Consider the following 9,313-nt stretch of genomic DNA (forward strand, 5'->3'; position numbering starts at 1 on the left):
CTCACATATTGTTTGCAGCTTCCGAGCCCTTGCAGGCTGCTGGGCGAAGACTTCACTTTCTTGCTGGCTGTCTTCTAGAGAGTTCCCTCAGGTCTTTGTCATGTGTCTTTCTCCTTAGGACAACTCACAACATGGCGGCTTGTTGCTTCAAAGCCAACAGGGAAGCAGGTCTCTCAAGCATGACAATCCTTACATTTTATGTAACATTTATGAAGAAGTGAAATCCTGTGAGCTTTGTTGTATTCTCTTGGTTAAAAGCAAGTCTCACGTCTCACAAGCGCATAAAAATGCCAGAAGAAGCAGACCGAGGGGCCAGCGTAGTCTGTCCACTAAAACTACTATGTGTCAGGAGCTTTAAAGACATTCAATAATCCATCTTTTCAGCCTCACTCTGAGATGCATGTTATTATTACTTTATAGATGAGGAAATTTGGCCTCCCAGCGCTGAAGTAGTTGCCCAAAGATCACGAGCTAGTAGAAATGCATCTGAGATTCAAATATCAGTCAAAGCAAGTGTGAGTTTTTTTCTACACTACCCTTCTTTCCTGAAAAGGTCAGAGAGTGACCTCCCAGAATGCAGCAGGAGTGGGCAGCTGAAATTACTTCAGCTTCCGCCTCTGATTGAGTGACACCTCTTCTTCCCCATAGCTGTCACTGGCATCTCTTAATAGAGATGTCTGGGCCAGTCAAACCACATGGGAATGTTTGATTTGGAGTGGGAGACTGTTTTCTAGTTTCTCATGTGAATAAGGTTGGGTGATAGTTGGCATATAGGACCCTGCGCTTGTCCTGAAGTTGAATCTTGAATGCGTGAGAGGAGAGAAGTTGCACTGGACAAAGGAATCATGAGCCTCTTTGGGTTCCCTCAACTGTCCATCCCCTTCCTTCTATCTCTCAGACTTCACTTACAGACACAGCCTTTGATGATCTGCCGGAGATGGCTGGCCACTCTGAGCCTGCCTGGCCCCTGTACCCCACACACCTAGCCCGTCTGAAGTGAAGCGTACATCTCCTTCCAGATGTGTATGATGCACCCCATGCAGCGCTGCGATCTGGTGTCCGTGGCTGCTGCTAAAGGGGCCCAGTGCAGTCGAGCATTCTGGAAGTGTCCACTTCCCATGGAGTGAACTGATCATTGGGACTAGAGGTGGGAAGGAGCTAGGCTGACAAATCATCTTTCTTCCATTCTCCCATGTTTTCCCCCAAAGCATGGATTTTTGTTGCAGTCTTCCAGAGCAAATACTGGACACAGGTGTGATGGACACAGGTGTGATGCTGCGTGCCGTATCCTCCAGGTTCCTGGTGAAGGGAGGCGTGACAGCTATCCGTGGCTTCACAGGGATCTTTGCCATCACTCCCCTTCATTTCCTCACCCCTGGGTTTGCACCTCCCAAAAAGAGTCTCGAGTTATGTTTTCTACACGACTTAGGCGACGACAGGAGCCCCGTGTGAAAGATCCTGGTGTTCGTAACCGGTGTGAACATCACGGAGCTGAATCACAAAATTGAGATTCAACACAGAGAACATTTCAAGGAGCGCTGTGCTCACAGCAAGGTTGAGTGATGAACACAGCGCTCGAGATTCCAGGCAAATGCTTTTTGTGTCATAATCAGTACAAAAAAAAAAAAAAAAAAAGCAGTGACTCATGAAACATGGATTGATGCTGTGTTCGAGAAGAGCTGTAGCCAGCCTGTGTGCAGCAATACGCACAAAAGATGATCTGCCTAAAATCAATCTTTGTGTTTCTGGAAGGAGAGAGATGAAAATAGCTCTTCGTGGAGATGACTGACATGTTCTGGCCAGGCACTCTTGGTTAATATAACAGACGGGAATTAGACACGTTAGAGCTGGAAAGCCCTCCTGCCATAATGTGGCTGACGGGTCCATGGAAAGGCAGCAATTGCACCTGCGTGATGTGTGCACTTCTTTTCTGAGCTCTTTTTAAATCCTCCAAGCTCCGAAGCTTTCAGTGGGAACATGATCTTCAAATTAGGCAAAATGTTCATGTTACATCGTCTAATCTGGGCTAGAAGTCAGAGAGGTGGAGAGGGCCTTTCTTGGGAGCCTCCTGCTGGACTGTTCGTTCATTCATCGAATCCAGGACCATCCAATAGGACTTTCTGTTAGGACAGAAATGCTTCATAACTGCACTCTGATGCTCTAGTCACTGGCCACGCGTGACTGCTGAGCACCTGAAAAGGAGCCAGTGTGGCTAAGGCTATATTAAAATTCAAATTCAAATTCAAATATCCACATGTGGCTACTGGCTGCCCTATTGGATAGCACAGCTATACATTCATTCATTTACAAATATTTACTGACTACCTACTAAGTGACCTCTTAGAAGTTGCTTGATAAGTATTTTGGGGGGATAGTTGATACTCAATATTTTATTTTATTGGGGGAGGTAATTTGGGCTCATGTATCTTTATAATAAAATAAGAAGTAAATTCAGTAAGATGGACAATCGTATGAGAATAGATATACATACATTTGATGATTATTTATTTATTTATAATTGTATTGATTAAAAAATAGTTTTAAATGGCTGAGACAAAAATTAGGTATCCTTTTACGGCAAAGATAACTTTGTGTTGATCCTGGAAGAGAATTATGGTCAGAGAGAATAGAAAAGGACAAGTATCCCAGAAACAGCTTTTTTGGGGCGCATGACTGATTAGACACGAAGGGCTTGGAGACCGGCCAGGGAGGTATAAGGTATTGTACATTATCTTCATCTGAGAAATAAAAAGGCAAATTTTCTGCATGTTTGGATTAAAAAAAAAAATTAGAAGAAGAAAACTACGGAGAATTTCTGATCTGAACATGTAAGTCATAAACCCAAAAGATTGGTTAATCATTCATCATGTCTCAAACAAAGGCGTGTGCTTTTCCAACAGACTAGATCATCGACTAGATTAAGGCAAGAACGTTCCTGGAGAAATCATAGGCTGCCCCGTCCCACGGGGTCTGTTTCAAACGCCACTTGTTTGAAGCATGGTGTCAAGTTCACCATAACGAGCAGACTCCTACATGGCCTGGGTGCTCAAATCTGAGGGCTTACCATTTTATGCTAGTAGCACTGATGTTATTTGCCCACAAGGACTGATGCTAACCTTCTAATTGAGCAAGAATTTCAGTTTTTAAAAATAGAAGTTGCATTATGGGAACCATTTCTTTATCTCCAAAGTAGAGAAATCCTCCGTGGAATTCAAGTCATAGCATCATCATCCAGTAATAAGACAATGAAAGCAATTTTCCTGACCTTCCCCTCTGTCCACCAATGCTAACAAGAAGAGGAAGAGAACCGAGTTCATGCCTGGGGGGACCTTGGAATGTTGCAACATGGTTGCATGTAACCTTCATAACCCTGTGGGTAATAATACTCTGGACTTACGGATAAGAAGTCTAGCTCCCTGCAGGCTCATAACGTTTTTAAGGTCATAAGGTGAACCTGTTTCAGACAAAGCTCAGTTAGTCTTGCTCTAGAGCTGTTGTCTTTTTCATTACATCATGCCTCTTTTTAAGCTTCCCATTGCTTTTAGTCTCAAAAGTCACTGTACAACTTTACAAGGTAATGCAATGAGGGAAAAAAAAATTAAGCAGTTATCGACCTGATGATCATGCTTGGCAGAACGTGATGGCATCCTTCAGGAAAATGCCATGGAGTCTCAATTCAAAACAGAGTGGGGCTTCATGTGGTTGAATAGAATCAGGGGGACTTCATGGAAGAGGTGACACTGGAGATGGATTTGAAATACGAGTCAGATTTGACAATGGAGTAGAAGGATTACAAGAGAGGAGGAAGCAGCCTAAATGACAGAATGCCTTACTGAAGAATCTGTGTCACTTTTGTCTGGAGAGCGAGAGGGAGACTAAACCTGAATTAAGTGTAACAAAATGCTCTGTGACTGAAAAGAACCTCCCAATATATGTAAAATACAGTTAGAAAAAGTGAAAACTTGCCATTTTAAAGCTTCACACTGGTATTTTTTTTTTTAACTACCAAGGAATATAGGATTAACTTCGGGACCAGAATGATCTGTTGTTTGGGCAAAATCATTTCATTCAAAACTCTTAATTAAACACATGTGTTTTGGCCAGGCACTGGAGACAGACAGGCAAGAAAGCCGTGGCTCTTGCCCGCTGGAGCTCAGGAGACTGGAGAGATAAGCACTGGGTACCTATGTAGGGGAAGTGGAGAGGTATAAGTAAGAGGTGGTCCCAGCCTTGTTTGAGGATACAAGAGGTGAGGTCTCAAAAAGTCACTTGGAGGAGCTTGAGGAAAGGAGTTTGCGAGGGTCAGGGATGAGTGCTGGGGTGAGGAGGACCAGCGTCCCAGGCAGAAGAAACAGCAAGTGCAAAGGCACCGTTTTAAGGCATCACGGGAGACCCATGACACCGAAGACGGTGGATAGCAAAGCAGAGAGCAGCGGGAGGGGGTGCTGGAAGATAGTCAAGGGCCGGAGTGCTCACAGCCTGATGGGGGAGGGACTTTTCAGAACTGCCTCGAACTTTTCAGAACTTCAGATCCAAGCTCCATTGGCCTCTGGAATCCAGAAGCGGCCGTGGATGTGGAAAAGAAGAACCCGGAGGACCATGCTTAGAGAGAATCGACAGGTTTTATGGTTCCAGGAGATTTACAGCACAGGCCGAAGAGTAGAGAATGAGGAAGGACCCTTGTTTCTGCGGTCTTCAGCTAGATTTTACCTCTTTTAGGCGAGGACTACTGGCTCTATGCCGAGCAGGTGGTATACGAGACTCAGGCAAAGACAAGACCGAATTTGTCCTCATATAGATGCATTCAGTGATTCAGTTCAACATCAGGTATGTGGACACACTATTGAACTTGAACATACTTCAAAATAAATAGAAGCTACTCTCAACAACCACATAATTCAATATTATACGGACATACGCTAGCTGAACAACGGCTGTGTTTTGCTGCTTATGACTTGAACACAGCAGGCATTTGCTGCACCATTTCAGTTCTAAGGAGAAAACACACAGACAAAGCAGGGAAAATGGGCAATAAGCTAGATGCCTACATTTACTTTGAAAAAGCCTGATTTTTAAAGAACCAGAGAGATGGAGATGGAGGGGTGATGGCGTCTCCTCCCCTCCTCCCTCCGGCTGTCACCAACTTCTTGAAAGGCTTTGCATGAACATGTCCAGGATTGTATTCCAAGATTTCCCTAGCATTTTCTCATGCCTTCAAGATGGGCCAGTTTCTATTTTCAAATGTGTTTTAGTAAAAGAAGCACCGTCTTGGAGTCAGCGAGGCTGATGATTAAATTCTGAGATAGATTATCGAAGGTCAGGCTTGGAGCCTCGGTGTCCTGATTATGTAACAGGAAGATATTACACTACAGTATTGCAAGCACTGAAAATGCTTATGCTTTAATGTGCCTAATCACTGACAATAATTAAAAGTCCAGTGGGTCAAGATGCTTTACTTTCGAAACATAAAGAATATAGACCCATAGGTTCCATACAAGATTGTGCGTCGTTGAACCCCATGCCACAGTCAATGCCCATCACAGGACGGATGCTCCGTAAACATCCAAGTGAAGGGCCTTGGTTAAAAAATAAAAGTATTGTGCATTTATTTGTATCAGCAATTGGCAAAGTCCATTCCTCTTTTATTAGATTCCAGTGATCCAAATATTCAGAACAATCCAATAACTGTATCCTTTTTTTTTCCTTTTGAGAAACAGAGATTAATATCGACTACTAAAAATAAATCCAGGCATCAGGCTAAATGTATTCACCATGCCAAACAATGACGTGATTGGCAGTAGGGCAATAATACACAAATACTTCTGGAAGCTCTAGTTTTCTTTCCAATAGAAATAGAAGGTTGTTTTCTCCCTGATACGTTCCTCAAACAGAAGTACGCTTATCTCTTATTTATGTTCCAGTGTTTCAAGCAAATTGTATGGTTATAAGTCACCAGCTCCAGCAAAGCCTGCCTGTCATGGCTATTTTGCAGAAAGTAACGTTAGTGGGAAGATTTTATTCAACAACATCATAAAGGCTTCAGGTTGTGAATATTATGTGTAGTAGGCAGAATGACTCTCCGAAGATGCCTGTGCCCCCATTATTGGAACTGCAAATATATCAGATTCCATAGAAAAAAGAAGTTGACAAAGGAGCTGAAAGAGGCTCCCAAATGACAGCCATCAGGATATGTGGCCCTCTGTCCTGCAACCACAGGAACCGAATTCTGCCAACAACCTGAATGAGCATAGAAGTGAATCCTCACCACCCCGCTCCCGCTCGGAGCCTTCATCAGCCCAGCCAGCTGACACCTTGAGTTTGGCCTCATGAGATGGTGGAACAGAGAAACAGCTGAGCCCACCTGCATCGCTGACCTGCAGGACTGGGAGGAAATACAATTGTGTTGATTTAAGCCTGTAAGTATATGTTAGTTTGTTACAAAAATAACAATAAACTAATACGCAATCCTGAAAAAGTAAGTTTGAAGAGTGGGTCTCCTTTAGCAACAGAAGTGGACACCTCTGACAGAGATGTAAATAACTTAGGAAGAAGATATCTGAGCCCCCAAAAGTGGTCCAAACAGTTCATAAATATTTCTCAAAAATGTGAAGCTCGTTGTTGTTGTTGGTAATATGTGTGTACGTATGTATGTATAGGAAAGCCTTCAAAACTGAAATTAAAAAGTAGAATATCTGAAGTCAGCATTTCTTGTGTTGAGTCCTTTCTATAAATGTAAAGTCACATTTTATTTCTATGTTTCCATAATAGGCATATATTTGAATACGCAGTTTAGATATGTTCTAATTACACAGGTACGAGTTGAATTCATTTTAAAACTGGTTTAATTTTTATAACAATTAAAGTGACAATGTTCTGAACTTTCGTCAAGGATTTCAAGATTTAGCAAATACCTCTGTGTGTGTGTGTGTGTGTGTGTGTGAGTGTGTGTGTGTGTGTGTGTGTGTGTGTGAGTGTGTGTGTAGGGAAAACAGGGCTATGTCTAACTGGTAGGAGTAAATGCTATGCGAGTATACAGGAAGGCTGCTTAGAGAAGTCAAAGAAAAAATATTCCCCAATGAAATACTATTTAATCTGTTCTTTGGATATGAGGTCATGTTGAAGGTTGAGGGTGCGAAGTAGACTTTGTAAAGGCTAAAGCGAGAGAATTCTAGGGAACAACATTTGCAAAGTCACAGAGGCACACTCAAAGCTGGTTTGTTCAGGCGATAAGGAAATATTGTGAAGTATCGTGAGACTCTAAATCGTATATGCAGAAAGACAATGAAAGGTTTCCATACCATTCAAAGGTTTCCTTTTATTCTGTAGTCAAGAGGGGTACTCAAAACTATTTTTATTATTAGGGGTCACATCTTCCTGGTTTGTATCATGTCTTGTAAGTTTCGACTTTGTGTTGGACATAGTGTGTGCTGCACTGTCAGAAGCCTAGCGTACGTCAGCTCCCTTTAAGGAGTGTGAGTTTTGCTAATTTGCTGGTGGTTCTTTCTGACTTTAGACTTTGTTGAGTTGGATCTGAAGGACATTTTAATCCACAGCATGGTCCTCTTCCTACGATGTGAAGTTTCTGATACTTCATCTGAATGCCGGGGTGTTAAAAAGATCTGCCAACCATGCTGCGGAAACTCTTTTGGGGTAGAGTCTCTGAATTTCACCAAGTAGTTTCCAGATCTTGCTATACCTACTTTGGATCCTGATAGTGTGGATAATATGCAACTTTGACACGTTTTTCATTCAGTTATTACTCTTGGTTGATTTATCATAGGCCGACTAGGCCTGGAAGGAAAAGAAGCAAATCTTTAGGTTCCAAGATTCCATGGGAATCATAAATAGGTGTATTTGCAACAATATAAGATTAGCCAAAGCCATCTGGCATATTGACTGCTGACTCTTGAAAGCACAGCAGGTCAGAATGAACTCAGATTTGAAATTTGTAGAGTCAAAACATCCTGCTTCTCTCAGAAAATATTTCTAGATTTTAAGAAGCAGTTAAGAGAGAAAGTAAAATCTCACCTGTAGAGTTGTAAAGATAATAAGATAGTGCTCTAGACTGCAAAAGCAAATTTTATGACTACGAATGTTTTTTACCCCCTGGAAATTTAGGTAAAAAAAAGTAAATAGTAGGCAAACCCTTGAATAAAACTTTACAGCTTATCCCACTATAAACTTTGCTAAATGAGTCATATTTTCTGAGAATTTACTGTCAATAATTCAGTCTTCTGAAAACAAAGATTTGCCTGGAATGGGGTTATCTTTTTAACTGCATAGTTTATTTCTTGGTGTGGTATGTTTTAAAAACAGGCCAACTTCTCCTGTAAGGTATAGGATCAGAGAGGAAAACAGAAACAGTGTATGCAAGAGGTTTTGCCCCGTATATAATACTGAATATTGATGCAGGGGGTTGGTTGCAGTGGGGATGAGGAGGGTACCTGTCAGGAACCCAGTCTGCATTTATGAAATACATTTTATACTGTTCTGTATTTCTAAAACTAACTCTTAGTGTGCTGGTAGCTGTGCAGGCCTGGAGGAAATATGATTCTGCCTTGATCACACCAGGGCTAGGTGCCAGGTGACCAGGGACCACCTCTACGCCGGCCCCCCCACAGCTGTTCAAACTAGCTAACCCTAAGCTGTTCACCCTGCCCTGCCCTGCCTGTCCTTTTAAAATTCCATCAAAGACTCTGGCCTGAACCTTCCCCTCACTCCTGGTTCCGGCCTCCTGACCACCCCGCTGCTTTCCCATGTGGCCGGTGCATGTGCCTCTTGTCTGCAGGACCCGCGAGTATCATAAACTATGTCGTCCTGGCCTCCCCTCTGCATCCTCTGTCAGAGCATCTGACCGGCCGTCTCATAAAAGAACACAAAAAATGCTTTTTCGCAAAAGCAAATTTCAGTGCTCGTTTACCTCCCAAGATTTCTTCTTTCACCGTATTTTTAGTCTCCGTGGATTCTTTACTTTCTTGACGACTTCATGATGACTTTGAAAACTTCGTTTCAAACATTGTTGTCATCAGTTTGAGTTGTATTTTGTGTAGGGCACATTCGTAGTATCTAATCCATCATATTGTCAGAAATATAAGAACTGGGACGGCTTTTTGAAGATCATCTTGTATATTGAGTTGTGCCATCATATGAAAAATTTAATCTCTAAAGTAGTTTTACCTTATTATCTTTTGTCTAACGTGAGCTGTGGCTACTCCATTGCTCTGAGTCCAAGGATGTCCAGGGCACAAGGGTAAATTTAACTGCCACACCACAGAGAGGAGCTGTTTCGAAGCATGTGACCCACGGGGCATAA

Source organism: Pteropus vampyrus, unplaced genomic scaffold (assembly GCF_000151845.1).
Source record: "Pteropus vampyrus isolate Shadow unplaced genomic scaffold, Pvam_2.0 Scaffold105, whole genome shotgun sequence".
Lineage (NCBI taxonomy): Eukaryota > Metazoa > Chordata > Mammalia > Chiroptera > Pteropodidae > Pteropus > Pteropus vampyrus.